The 14,410-nt window shown below is 42.3% G+C and overlaps 2 protein-coding genes across 29 annotated transcripts in view; one reads left to right on the top strand and one right to left on the bottom strand.

The window, feature by feature from the left end:
- Positions 1 to 14,410, top strand: part of ZBTB20 (zinc finger and BTB domain containing 20) — a 520,201-nt gene that overhangs the window by 418,778 nt on the left and 87,013 nt on the right. For 4 of the 28 annotated variants that reach the window (XM_035115413.3, XM_035115411.3, XM_088668199.1 and 1 more), the window contains one exon: positions 13,562 to 13,659. The exons of the other annotated variants lie outside the window; for them this stretch is intronic. The gene's annotated coding sequence lies outside the window, so the exon portion shown is untranslated. The remainder of the gene's footprint in view (positions 1 to 13,561; positions 13,660 to 14,410) is intronic. 28 annotated transcript variants of the gene reach the window in all.
- QTRT2 (queuine tRNA-ribosyltransferase accessory subunit 2) overlaps positions 7,873 to 14,410 on the bottom strand; it is a 179,659-nt gene continuing 173,121 nt past the window's right edge. The window contains exon 11 of the transcript XR_015949663.1: positions 7,873 to 7,988. The gene's annotated coding sequence lies outside the window, so the exon portion shown is untranslated. The remainder of the gene's footprint in view (positions 7,989 to 14,410) is intronic.

The following is a 14,410-nucleotide window of genomic DNA, read 5'->3' as shown; positions in this document are numbered from 1 at the left end:
ATCTATTTCAGCCTTGTTCAGAGTTAGGGCAAAGTGCAGAAGATGGAAAATCACTGCTTAACAACTGGCAATGGATTCAAAATTTAAATAAAATATAACCAGCCCTAACCCAAGCACTCTATTTAAAAGAGGTTCTTATAACAATAACTTGTCTCAGAAATCTGAACATTTAAAAATGTATATACACAGTTATATTCTAATTTGACTACAAAAGTATAGCCACTCATAGTGAACATGGTAGCACATCAGATACACTTAGACTAACATTCTTTCATCAAATCCTATTTTTATTTGACTTGTACAAACATGTAGAGTAATAATTTCTTCCCCAAGTGATCATTGTTTTCATCACAGCATTTCTATGCATTTTAATTTTGTTTTAGCAAATAATGTATTTTACTTCCTAATTTTTGGTTGGTTTCATTATTATACACATTATTATGTACGTTGTTCCCCTTGGTGACTTTGCAATCTACAAGGGAAAGACTTTGTAAAATGGGCAAAAAACAGAGAGCTGTGGTTTCCTTTATGTAGAGCTTTCTTCCTCTTCATCCTTGATTTATACCCAGCATGGCCAACCCTTAAAATATTGTTAAACTACAACTGCTATCACTTCTGACCATTGCTCGTGCCAGCTGGGGCACAAGCAAACAAACATTCATAGATTTTTGCAAACAAAAGAGAAGCTCCTTATAACAGAAGAAAGAACGGTGCGCAGAGTTAAAGTGAGTGACGTGTAGGGAAGTTCATTGAGAATTAAAAAGGCTTGTGATCAGGACAGCTGGTGAAACCGCCCAGGGACTGCTTGTTGGCTTCACATTGGCATCTGGTTGAACACTGTGAGAACAGGATGATGAACTAGATGTGCCTTTGGTCTGATCCTGCAAGACTCCTTTTTTGTTCTTAAAGGGGGAGTCAGGTATGTTGGGTCAATTTATGAAATAGAGACATTTTTCCTCTTCACTGAATGACTGCATGTTCCTAGTTGTTCTGCTCCACAGTTGTAGGTTCAAATACTTGACGAGTTCTGGTATGGGTAGATGCTAGGGAAATATATGCCTCAACCCATGTTTTACTATCTCTTACAGCACAATCCCAAACATACCTATTCAAAAGTAAGTTCTGTTGAATTCAGTGGTGCTTATTTCCAGGAGACTGGCGTTAGGATTGCAGCCTTACTCTTTTTATTGAAATTCTAAGCTACCTTATACAGCCTCCCACCTTTAGGCCTAGCTGTAAGGCTTCTAATACATAGCTTTTTATCACATGAAGAGGGGATCAATCCCCACTCTGAACAGCTATAGTTAACTCAGCATATCAGAAGGTTTCTGAGGTAAAATGGAAGGAGGAAACATGGAAGATGAATGCCATCCATCTTTGTGGAGCAAAATTAATGTGGTCCCTGCAGGCGAAAAATGGTACTTCCTCTATCAAATGGTGACATTTTAGTTGGATGTACAGCTCACCCATCTCCATCAGAAAACAGAAGACAATATATAATATGCAGAGAGTTACAGACAGTCTGGACTACTAGGCTATCAAAATTAGTATTACCCCTTAGGTGGATATGCCAAAATAACCAAACAAGTTTGGAAATACTGTGGTTAGATTTCCTCAAGATTCACTATGGTCAAAGACCCCACCTTCAGAAGAGTGGATATGGACTGAGCTCCAGGTGCTGAAGTAGAGAAGCTGTAACAATAAGGCAGGTATCTTATTCAGTGGAGTGACTTTCCTTACTATGTAATATTGGACTTTAACACAATATGTTTAGAAAGTTGACAAAATGTCAAAAATTTGAAATAGTTATTAAATTGCACATTGGAAAACAATGAACCTAGAATTGGGGGGGGGGCGTTAATTACAACAAAGAAATTTGGGATGGGATACAAATCTTAATTGCTTATCAATTTAATAAACTGTGATTATGGCACAGGTCAGATGTTACTTGGCTGAATTATAGTAAATTTTATGGATACCCCAATTAAAGTATCTGCCATGTGGAGAGAAAAGCTATCTTAACAAAACATCCTAGACATGCAGCCAGATTTTATGCAGATTTGTTCAGAAGTAAATGCCACCAAGTTCAGTGGACTTTGGGTCTCAATCCTATACATTCTTCCAGCAAATGCAATGCATTTTACATAGGATTGTGCAGTTAATGTGTTAATTAGATTTCATGACACATTCAAAGCCAACTTGAGTTCAGAATGTTCTCCCTCAGTGTTGATATTTGATAACAGACTTACAGGTTTATTTTGGTAGCTTTGTTAAATGGAAAGTTGCAGATATGACAGGATGTTAACATTTATCCTATGTTTACATCCTTTGCAGTTTACAAACATGATAGAAGGACTAAAAGGAAAAGGTTTATATTCTATGTACCGAAAATACAGATTTACTCAGTAGTATGCATCATATGCATACTAGATTAAGTCATTTTCCTCTAAATATAATAATACGCTCTATTTAAGTATATGCATTCCATTCTAGCAAGATGTAAATAGGAATAAGTATCTGATATGTTTGTTCCATGTGTATGCTGCTTCATAACACAGAGTTATCTGGGTTGCTAACAGGTTGCATATGAAAACAACGGAAATGCAAGAAAAACATCATGACATTAAAAGAGAACGGAAGTACTATGTAAATAGAACAAAGCAGAATTCATAGCATGCCCCAAATTAAGAACAGACCACAAATGTCTTCACAAAGATGGCACAAGAAAGTCCCTAGGAAGGCTATTCCATAACCAGGTAGCAACTTTTGAAAGGGGCCTTTTGTGGCTAGCTGCCTACCTCAGTTTATTCAGTGGAGGAACCTTGAGCAGGGTCTCCAAAGAGGACATTGGGAGTAGGTACTTTTGGGTGCTTATGTATACTTGAAGAGACACATGCCATACACGGAACATAAATTTTCATGTAGCTGTATCAACAGAAATGTAGATGAGTGTGATCTTTATGGTTAACTGTCCAGTTATGTCAATAAAGCACAGACATATTTCCTAAAGAGAAGAAAGGCTTAGAAACCAACTGGTGTATTGTGGCATCATCTCCTCTGGGTTAAACAGCCAATGAAACTTTGGGAAATTACAGCTGACTTTTTGAGAGCTATGAGTGAGTGTGACTTCAGAGAAATGCCCTAGAGACTGTTGTTGAAGAGTTCCCATGTGTGTGCCTAAACGTATTGTATTCATGCTAGAGTTTGTCAATTTCCTCCACTCAGTACTGCAGCCATGAACGTACCCTGAACACTGTAAATGGTAGAGCTTTCACAATACTAAACTTTTCTATCCGGATTCACATTCACTGTTCAAAATATGGCAACCCTATGTCAGCACTGGCAGCAGGCAGCTACTGGTAGTGGGATGTGCATGTAGGACCTCTGAGTTTTGGAGGTGGTACTGTTTCTGTGTTTTTGTTTTTGATCAGCTCAGCCCTCTGTGTGCTTTCCTTTGGATTTTGGCCATTTTTTCTGTCGGAAGGAGATAAAGGAGAAGAATGTATTTTGACTGAACATTATATGTACTAGGTAGTCATTCACTTTGTTGGAAGATGGGGATAGACCCAGTCTAGTACTACTATCTGCTTAAACAAGTGCTATTACTAAGGGGAGGAAATAAAAGTGCATGCCTTTACCTACCAGGAGGGGACTTGGAGAAGGGCTTTTTTAAAGATCTCGGTGAAAATTGTTGAGTTGGAAGGGGCCTTGAGGATCATCTAGTCCAACCCCCTGCAATGCAATATACAGCTGTCCCATATGGGGATTGAACCTGCAACCTTGGCATTATCAGTGCCATGCTCTAAGCGACTGAGCTATCTCCCACCCTTCATCCAAAGATCTCAGGGCGGCTCACAAGAATCAGGGATGAATAGAGCTGTATCCCAACATCATTCGGAGGTCATCTTGTTAGCTACTCCTGCCTTTGGAAATGAATGTATACGTCATTCAGGCCTTTAGAGGTTAAAAACAGCACTTGGTATTATGTTACTGTTGGTTTTGGATTACTTCAAAAATCCTATTTTCATTTTCAATATATCTTTAACTCAAAATCAGCTTACCATCCAATTGAGTTCACGCAGATGATGCTCTTACCCCAGAGTACTCCACTGGGTGATAAAGTCAGTTTGATGCATTTCTGGAATACAACTGTGAAATAGCTCTATCAGCATGTTTCAAGCAGCTGTGGTCCCTCCAACTGCAAGCAGCAAGTCTCATTGGAAACATGAGATAAGAAGGACAGTTTCACTGTCTTATGGAAGGTAGAAAAGCCCTGTTGCACTGTCAGAGGGAGGGAAAGCCTGTGTGGTTATGGGCCAAGACTGAAGCATTGCTATAAATGAACTATTGTGAGCATCAGGACAAATTGCTCTGGTTTGCCTCGGATAGATATACTGTACGTGCAGTTTATCAGGCAACACTGTCTCTGTATGCAAAATATCTTTCCCATGAGACCTTGCAAAAAGAAAAGAAAAAAAACCAACTCTTTCTAAGTGCAGTGATTGTGAGCTACTGAGCTATGTAAACTAAAACTTCCCATAAATTCACCAATAAACTAAAGACTGTGCCTCTATTGTCTGCCTTTTAGCAGATTGTTAGACACCACAATTCCTAAGAGGTCTGTGCAGTATAGGCCCTGCTTTATAGCTTCACAGAGATAGATAGTAGTGTTCACAATTAGCACTTCATGTATGCTAATCAGCCTGCTTAACACTGTCCAGTTCTAGAACAATGAATCAATGTTCACAAACAGAATGGTATGGAACAAGTGATGAGAGTGCCTTCAAGGATCTGAGCAGATAGCAGCCAGGAAGCATCAGGTCTGCTGAAGTCTCCTAACATCTAACAATAATATATTGATAGTGCCCTGCACCCCACCCCAGTCCTATCTGTTATTTGACAGTCTGAATCTGGATCCCTCTAATAAGATTTAGTCCATAAAATACACAACACATTGCAGGTGTAATGTTATTAAGAAAAAAATCTTTGGCTGAAGAACACATTATTGCATTTATGTCTTGCCTTTCCAGCAAGTGGCTCATGGCAACCTACTGGTTCTTCCCTTCCTGATTTTATCATCACAATAATCCTGTAAGGTAGGTTAGGCATAGATAGGGGGGAATTTGAACCTGTCTACCGTGTTTCTCATATTATAAGTCATGTCTTATAATATTTTTTTCTCAAGAAAATAAGCCTATGGCTTATTTTCGGGGGGTTTCTTATTATTTTTTTAAAAAATTACAGTATGGTACCTCCCCTGTCCGGCGCCCGGAACTGGCTGCTGCTGCGCTGCTGGGCGCGTTGTCGGCGCTTCAGCAGGGCACGCTGCTGGGTCCCGCCGGGTCGGGGCTTCACGCGGCACGCGCTGAGGCTCTTGCCGGATCCCGGCTCGGAGCAGCGCGCGCTGCGGCTCTTGCTGCGTCCCGCCGCCGGGTTGGAGCTTGGAGCAGCGCCAGCGCCAAGCGCCAACCCAGCGGCGGGACCGTCGGGACCTGCAGCGCGCGCGACAGGAAGAGGAGGGACCAGCGAGTGGCAGCCGCGGCGGCCAATGAAGGCTCGGCCGGGTTTTTTTTGTCGTTGTAGCTGCGTCCCGCTGCGTCCCTCCTCTTCCTGTTGCGGCTCGGCGCCCGGAACTGGCTGCTGCTGCGCGCGTTGTTGGCGCTTCAGCAGGGCACGCTGCTGGGTCCCGCCGGGTCGGGGCTCCACGCGGCGCGCGCTGAGGCTCTTGCCGGGTCTCGCCGCCGGGTCGGGGCTCGGAGCAGCGCGCGCTGCGGCTCTTGCTGCGTCCCGCCGCCGGGTCGGGGCTTGGAGCAGCACGCACTGCGGCTCTTGCCAGTCCCGCCGCCGGGTCAGCGCTTGGCGCGGTGCATGCTGCTGGACATTTTGGAGGGGCAGCAGCAGCCGGTTCCGGACGCTGACAGGCATCTTCCTCTTCCATGGCGCCATCCAGACCTGCTCCCACCACTACGGCTTATTTTTGGGGCATGTCTTATATTTCTTCAACTCAGGAAAATCCTGCCATGGCTTATTTTGTACGGATGACTTAAAATATGAGAAACACGGTACCTAGTCATAGTCAAACACTCCAATCACTATACCAAACTGGTGCTTGTGGAACAGCAGGAAGGTTAATCAGGTGGAAAGAAGTCTAGTTGTAAATCCCAGTAAGGAGTAGATAACACACTTCCCATACTCATTTTAGAAGAGATGTGCTTTTTGTGTTTTCAGATTTTTTGGGCGCCAGTTTTGTCTTGCTGGTGTGGCAGCTGAAAAGAGGAAATGAAGCGGTTGGGGGGGGGGCGTCTCTGGGCTAACCATGATCAGCAGTCACACTGTAAATGTCTATCCAATCAAGGAGGGCACAACAACTGCAGAGGTCTCACTTTGCTCTGCAAATTGTGGCGTCTCGGTGCTTACAGGCAGCGTGCTTTCTGTCAATCAGTCTGTGACAGATAACACTTGGCTCCACGAGTACTTAATTCCCTCCATGCTCAGTGTGAACTGAACAGAGTAGAAAATCAGTGTCAAGTAAAGGTGAGAAAGCGGGACGGAGAATTTATCCTAATAAATGAAAAGCTAGATGTAAACATAAACACTCTGGCCAAATGCTTAGAAGCTGCAGTGATGTGGTGTGACATGGAAGAGCCTGTGATTGACTTAAAGACTGACATAAATAAAATGACATGATAAAAAATTACAGTGAGAGGATATTCTTGTAAGGAAAACAAATCTGACCCTGGAAAACTAGAATGGAATTAAATTTTGAAACAATATAAGAATGAACAAGAGAAATAATATGCCTATGCAGACTACTGATAAAGCATCCTGGTGAAGTAGAATTGGAGAAAGGAAAAAGACTTGATGGTGCAGTTTTGCAAGCAAAGGAAAGGCAGGCTTGGTGCCATGAAGTGTTACCTGTCCATAAACACATCCCAAATGGATACACCTCTGATGTAGATCCAACCGTGTGCAACTGCAAAGATGTGACAGGAGGTGGGGTTAGTACAGAGGCAGACTTAGGACAGTGCGACTGGTTCACTTGTACTGGGCGCCAAGCCGAGAGGGTGCTGCAGGAGGCACTGCAATAATGATAACGGAAAGCGAGAGGCGAGGTGTGTGCGTGTCTGAATTTGGCATCCCACAAGCCAAAAGTCTGCCTCTGGTTTGTAGGTAAACTTCAGAAGATGAACAGTAACAGTGGGGAATGGCAGGGAATCTGTTGAAGGTTCTTGCTGCTTCTAGGAAACCTTTACACCAGAAGAAAATTACTTAGACTCTGTTAATCAAGTAGAGAGCTCAGGCAATGGTCTAGCCAAGCATTTTTCAGGGGAAGAACAATTTATTTAACAGCCTAGAATTATATTGTCATAAATTGGCACTACTACATGGTGCCACATAATGCCTGTTCCACATTGTTGTTGTTGTTGTTGTTTAGTCGTTTAGTCGTGTCCGACTCTTCGTGACCCCATGGACCATAGCACGCCAGGCACTCCTGTCTTGCACTGCCTCCGGTAGTTTGGTCAAACTCATATTCGTAGCTTCGAGAACACTGTCCAACCATCTTGTCCTCTGTCGTCCCCTTCTCCTTGTGCCCTCAATCTTTCCCAACATCAGGGTCTTTTCCAAGGATTCTTCTCTTCTCATGAGGTGGCCAAAGTATTGGAGCCTCAGCTTCACGATCTGTCCTTCCAGGGAGCACTCAGGGCTGATTTCCTTAAGAATGGATAGGTTTGATCTTCTAGCAGTCCATGGGACTCTCAAGAGTCTCCTCCAGCACCATAATTCAAAAGCATCAATTCTTCGGCGATCAGCCTTCTTTATGGTCCAGCTCTCACTTCCATACATCACTACTGGGAAAACCATAGCTTTAACTATACGGACCTTTGTCGGCAAGGTGATGTCTCTGCTTTTTAAGATGCTGTCTAGGTTTGTCATTGCTTTTCTCCCAAGAAGCAGGCGTCTTTTAATTTCGTGACTGCTGTCACCATCTGCAGTGATCAAGGAGCCCAAGAAAGTAAAATCTCTCACTGCCTCCATTTCTTCCCCTTCTATTTGCCAGGAGGTGATGGGGCCAGTGGCCATGATCTTGGTTTTTTTGATGTTGAGCTTCAGACCATATTTTGCGCTCTCCTCTTTCACCCTCATTAAAAGGTTCTTTAATTCCTCCTCACTTTCTGCCATCAAGGTTGTGTCATCTGCATATCTGAGGTTGTTGATATTTCTTCCAGCAATCTTAATTCCGGCTTGGGATTCATCTAGTCCAGCCTTTCGCATGATGAATTCTGCATATAAGTTAAATAAGCAGGGAGACAATATACAACCTTGCCGTACTCCTTTCCCAATTTTGAACCAATCAGTTGTTCCATATCCAGTTCTAACTGTAGCTTCTTGTCCCACATAGAGATTTCTCAGGAGACAGATGAGGTGATCAGGCACTCCCATTTCTTTAAGAACTTGCCATAGTTTGCTGTGGTCGACACAGTCAAAGGCTTTTGCATAGTCAATGAAGCAGAAGTAGACGTTTTTCTGGAACTCTCTAGCTTTCTCCATAATCCAGCGCATGTTTGCTATCTGGTCTCTGGTTCCTCTGCCCTTTCGAAATCCAGCTTGCACTTCTGGGAGTTCTCGGTCCACATACTGCCTAAGCCTGCCTTGTAGAATTTTAAGCATAACCTTGCTAGCGTGTGAAATGAGCGCAATTGTGCGGTAGTTGGAGCATTCTTTGGCACTGCCCTTCTTTGGAATTGGGATGTAGACTGATCTTCTCCAATCCTCTGGCCATTGCTGAGTTTTCCAAACTTGCTGGCATATTGGGTGTAGCACCTTAACAGCATCATCTTTTAAAATTTTAAATAGTTCAGCTGGAATATCATCACTTCCACTGGCTTTGTTATTAGCAGTGCTTTCTAAGGCCCATTTGACTTCACTCTCCAAGATGTCTGGCTCAAGATGTCTGTTCCACATATGTTTTAACATATAGTTTTGAATTTTTCTTGGTTTTATTATTTTATCTTTTTGTAAACCACTTTGAGGAAGGGTTTGCTTTTTTTACAATCAAGCGGTGTATACATTTTATTAAATAAATAAATGTGCCACGATGAGGTTTTTAATGAGAAACCGGCAAGGGCAGAAGGTAAGTAAGCATGGTGGTTTGCATCTGTTTAGAAATAATCCGCAGAAGCTCCTTGTAAAGAAGTCACTATATGCATGCACATCTGCATAAGAAAGTGGAAGCCGTGAACGTGGTTACATATGTCACTTGCTACGGATTTATGTGCAAAAATAAATAAAAACTAAGCTTGAGCAGTTTTGGTTGCAGCCTATAACATGTAGACATGCTTCTATATTTACCTATACCTTCTTACCTACTCTTAAGAGCCTGATCCTATGAGCTGCTGCAGTAACAATAATTCATAGAATCAGGCAGCAGTTCCTCATAGAGACATATTCTTTCTTATTAGGATTATTTATTATATTTATTACCCACCCTTCACCATAAGGTCCCAGGATGGCTTATAACCTTGCTAATACAGTATGCAATATTATGACCGGTTAAAATGATTTACAATTTGCTACTACCAGTGCTTGTACACAAGCAACCATTGGGGCACTGTGTCAAAACTCTTCCTCACCCCCTTCCTGGCACAACTGTGCTGGCGTAAATTCCTCTGATGATGGTAGGCACAGCTAGGAGTCCTCATCCAAAGCATGTCTGGGTGTGTGCATTTTATATACTGAGAAGTTCTCCAGTTTTTCATTTCAAAGCATGCACCTACCACATTGCAGTGTTCGCAGGATAGTTCTGCAAGTTCCAGTGCAAAGGCAGTAAGTCTTCATGTAATGATGTGGGTTTGGAAAGAGTGCTACTGCAAGGTGGGTAACCTTGTTGGGCGGGACAAGGGACAACTAAAACTAGTTCTCCTTTTTTAAAAAAGGTTGGCTCTTATCACAAGAAATTCCGTGTGTAGCCCACAAAGAGCAGATTTGTATGGGAGTTGTAGCTGACTAGTCTCAAGGCAACATCTAAAAAAGTCCATTGTCAGCTTTCCTTCAGTAGAAAGGCCAGCTAAATTATCAAGACAATCTCTGAAGACTGCAGGCTTGAAACTGGGCCTTCAGATTAATCTGTTTTGGCTCCTGTGCAAATTCCCTCTTTGAAAAACAGAGCATTAGTACTTGGGTCACAACATGGCATGAACAGCGATAGGTGGGTTGGGACTTGTCCCTTGAAATCAATGATGTTATATGGAGACTATTCAGCAGGTGCTAGGCGAAAGTACATTTTATACACCTTTCCCAAATCAGATTGGCCTTAGGTTTGGTAAAAGAATAGCAGTTTCACAACAATGAATTGCTGGGGAAATGTGCTACCTTTTGAAAATGTGATATCTTTAGAAGTATTTCCTTAAGAGAAGGCATTTAGGTCTGGCACGCAAAATGAAGAATCATTGTGCTATAAACTAGAAAGGCTGTAAGTGGTTTGCCTTGGTTTTAAAATGACAAAACAGCAGAGCTTTACGACCTTCCCTTACTTAACATGGTTACATCAGTACAAACTTTTTTCTTAAGTTAATCCATAGGACGAAGAGTCGGACACGACTAAACGACTAAACAACAACAAATCCATAGGATCAGGCATTCTGTGTGGTTTCTTTGCATTGGTCGTCACTGTTTTATGTTGTGACTAAAATGTCAGTGTTTTTCTTATGAAAGAGTGAGTCAGGAGTTGAAGCAAAGTTTTCATACTGAGGGTCTTCAGAGTTTGCCTTGCTTTTTTGGCTGAATTCTGTTAAGATAAAACTTTCTTGACTCTGCCTTAAGACTAATAGTATAGCAGAAACGGTAATTTCCTACATGCAGTGGTGGAGGAAGCTGCTCGGGTACCTGGGGTGGCGCGCCCGGGGTGGCGAGCCGCTCATAGGGGTGGGGCGCACCGGGGGGCCTCCAGAGTCTGCCTGCCTCCTCCCATTCAGCCGCCTTACAGCTGGAGGGGAGGCAGTGGGCAGATGGTTCGGGCAGCGCAGAGCCTGCATGTGCACAAGCTACCACGTCTCTCCCAGGAGAGACATGTGGCTCGGGCGCGCTGCAGGCCCCACGGTGAGTGCCACCCAGCATTTTGTCTCCCCCTTCTCAGTGGTGACACCTGGGGCGGTCCACACCCTCTGCACCCCCACTTCCTCCACCCCTGCCTACATGACCGTCTAGATAAAACTTTTGCAGTTATGAAACTACACTCCTCATTCTGCCAAAATATTTTGGATATTCTGTCATTCCTCATTCTGCCAAGATATATAGGTCTAGCACTAAACAAGATACACTTCTATACAGATTTGTAATAAATTTATGTATCATACTGAATACATATATCTCACTCATAATCAGCTAAATGGTCATGATCCCATTTATCTACCTGTGTGTTTTCCCCTCTCCCAACCTATTCCCTTCCCTTCAGAGACCCTGCAGAGTTTCTCTCTCTGTATAGAAGTGTACCCAGAGTGATACCCAACTGCATGACTATAATAATTTACATCTTCCATTTTTACCCAAGTGATTTGTGATGGTTCTGGTCCTACTTGGATGGATGTTTCCAGAAGGTGATGCTTTGGGAGTATTCTTCTTCTTCTTCTTCTTCTTCTTCTTCTTCTTCTTCTTCTTCTTCTTCTTCTTCTTCTTCTTCTTCTTCTTCTTCTGTGGAGCCTTCAATGTGGGGTTCCTCAGGGTTCCGTTTTACTCCCTATGCTGTTTAACAGTTACATGAAACTGCTGAGTGAAGTTATCCAGCGTTTTCAGTAATATGCTGATGACACACAGCTCTACTTCTTTAGTGTCGCATGGATGTGCTGGACCATTGTCTTGCCTCGATAATGGACTGAATGAGAGCCAACAAACTGAAGTTCAATACAGATAAGATGGAGGCACTGTTAGTAGGCACTTCCCTAGACTGGATGGATGGGAGGTTGCCTGCTCTTGATGGGGTTATACTCATTCTGAAGGAGTGGGCACGCAGTTTTGCGGTACTTCTAGATCCTTTGCTGTCATTTGAGACTCAAGTGGCCTCAGTGGTGTGTGGTGCCTTTCATCAACTTCGGCTGGTGGCCCATCTGTGGCCCTATAGCCTAACTTCTGTTGTCTATGCTCTGGTAACCTCTGGTAACCTCTAGGGTAGATTACTGCAGCATGTTATACAATGGACTGCATCTGAAGATGGTTGGGAAACTTCAACTGGTGAAGTATTCAGTGGCCAGGATGCTTACTGGGGCAAGACAGCTTGATCATATAACACCAATCCTGGCTTGACTGCACTGGCTGCCAATTAGTTTCCAGGCCCAATTCAAAGTGCTGGTTTTGACCCAAAATTTTCTACATGGTTCAGAACTGCAATACCTCAAGGACCCCCTCTGCCCATATGAACCCTCCCAGACTCTGTAATCAACACCTGCTCTCCTTCCTCGTTTGCCTCCTCCACGAGAGGTCTGAAGAGTGGCATCATGAGAATGAGCCTTTGTATTAGTAGTATTATGTATTTTGTGTTCTCATTTTGTATTTTAATGTTGTGAATCTCCCTGTGATCTTTGGATGAAGGGCGGTACTGTATATAGATTAAATAAATAAATAAAGTTTTATGTGAATACAAGCAGGAAGTGCCCCAAACTGACTAGGATTTTTTTTAAAGAAACCAAACAATATTGTGATTGTATAATTGTACTGTATGAGTTTGGGACTGCATACCAAAAATTAGGTGAATTCAAACCAAAGTCACATTTTGGTTCAGCATCTTGAATCAAAATGGTGCCTAGCATCCAAATGTCAACAAAAACTGTCCCCACCACAGGAACCCTTGTGCCAGGCTTGGCGATATCTCAAAAGGCAGCAGGAGCTATGCCAAAAAGCAGGCAAAGTCACACCAAAGTGATGTTTCAGTTCACGGTCTTGATTCAATGTCCAAATATTGACAGACACCCCTCCCCCCACCACCTTGAAAACCCTTGTGCTGAGTTTGGCAACAATAGCTCAAGTAGAATCCCAACCTAATGATAAAAAAACAGACAGACAAATCACTTTTTAAAAAAATATGGTAGATGTAAGTGGACCTTTGCTATAGCAGGCTCCTTAGTTCAGAACTCTCCCTGCAATTATTAATCATTGTTGATAACAATAAAATGAAGTTTTTTTTTTAAAGGCCAAAATTAAGTATTTTGCGTGGAATTCTATATGGGATTCTCACTGTTGTAGCACTGTTGATGAAAGAAGCTACATTAGCAAAAGAAATTCTTTATGTTCAAATACTAAAGCACAGGAACTTTGTCCCATACTAGATCCATAGTCCCACACTCTGAATTAATTTGCCCTTTAAAAATACAAATGTCTGCTGAAACATAAGACAGTTGAAAGCCTTTCTATATTTACCAGAAGTTATGTAAATTTCAACGTAGATCAAAATTTGACTACAAATTTGGTTATATATAATTTCCTTAGAAATAATTGGCTTGCTGGACTAGATAATACACGCTTAACAATGGTTCATCCACTGAAACAAAATTGTATGTTTATCTGCTTCTAGTCCTGCACAGAAGATCTGGAACTTGACAGAAAGGGAAGCAGCAGTGCAAGGGATGATCTGTGTGTGAATTGACCGACTCCAAAGTACTATTCTGGGAGGTGAGAAGGAGGTGAAATTGTTCTCTAGTCGGGCAGAAAATACCTTTGGACCATGAAAAGCACTCTAGGTGGGAGAAAGTGCATGAAAAGTGTGTCAAAATGAGAGTTATGAACAGAGTCAATACAAAACCATGGGTAAAATCTGTTCCATTTAATGGAACATTAATTTGACATTCTGGACTGGATATTTCATAGGGCTTTTATTGAGAAGTGCAACTCAGGAGTGGGCCAGACCAATTTAGACATTTTAGTGATATTTTTAAAGAAACTCCAATAAGCTCCCACTCCGCTACCATTCTTTCTGCATTAAAATGCTAGTTTCAGATTCAGACTTTGCATGCATGTGATACAAGTTGTCATTTATTTATGAAATTTCTAGCTTGTTCTTCATTAAAATAATTCCAGAGTTGGGTACAATATAATAAAATAATAAAACCAAAAGTATATAAAAAACCAATATGGTACAGCAGTAGTAACAAGCAGCGAAGGCAAGCTTGTCTATCTCCACCAATGAACAGTTAGCCAAAGACCTTGGCAAATAAATATACTTTTAACTGACACTGGAAACCATCATAGTCAGCACCCGTCAAACCTGGGAGGGCATTCTGTTATTGGAGTGTCATTATTGACCATGCTCTCTCATGCTGTATAGTTAAGGGGGCATCTCTGCCTGGTTATAACATATTGGCAGATCTTGAGACGTGTAGGACTTTATATGCCCAAACATGCACTTTTGCTCAGTAGCAAATAG

Source organism: Zootoca vivipara, chromosome 4, assembly GCF_965207765.1.
Source record: "Zootoca vivipara chromosome 4, rZooViv2.hap1.1, whole genome shotgun sequence".
Taxonomy (NCBI): Eukaryota; Metazoa; Chordata; class Lepidosauria; order Squamata; family Lacertidae; genus Zootoca; species Zootoca vivipara.
Note: the sequence above shows the minus strand (reverse complement) of the source record. Positions and strands in the feature narration are given on the sequence as shown.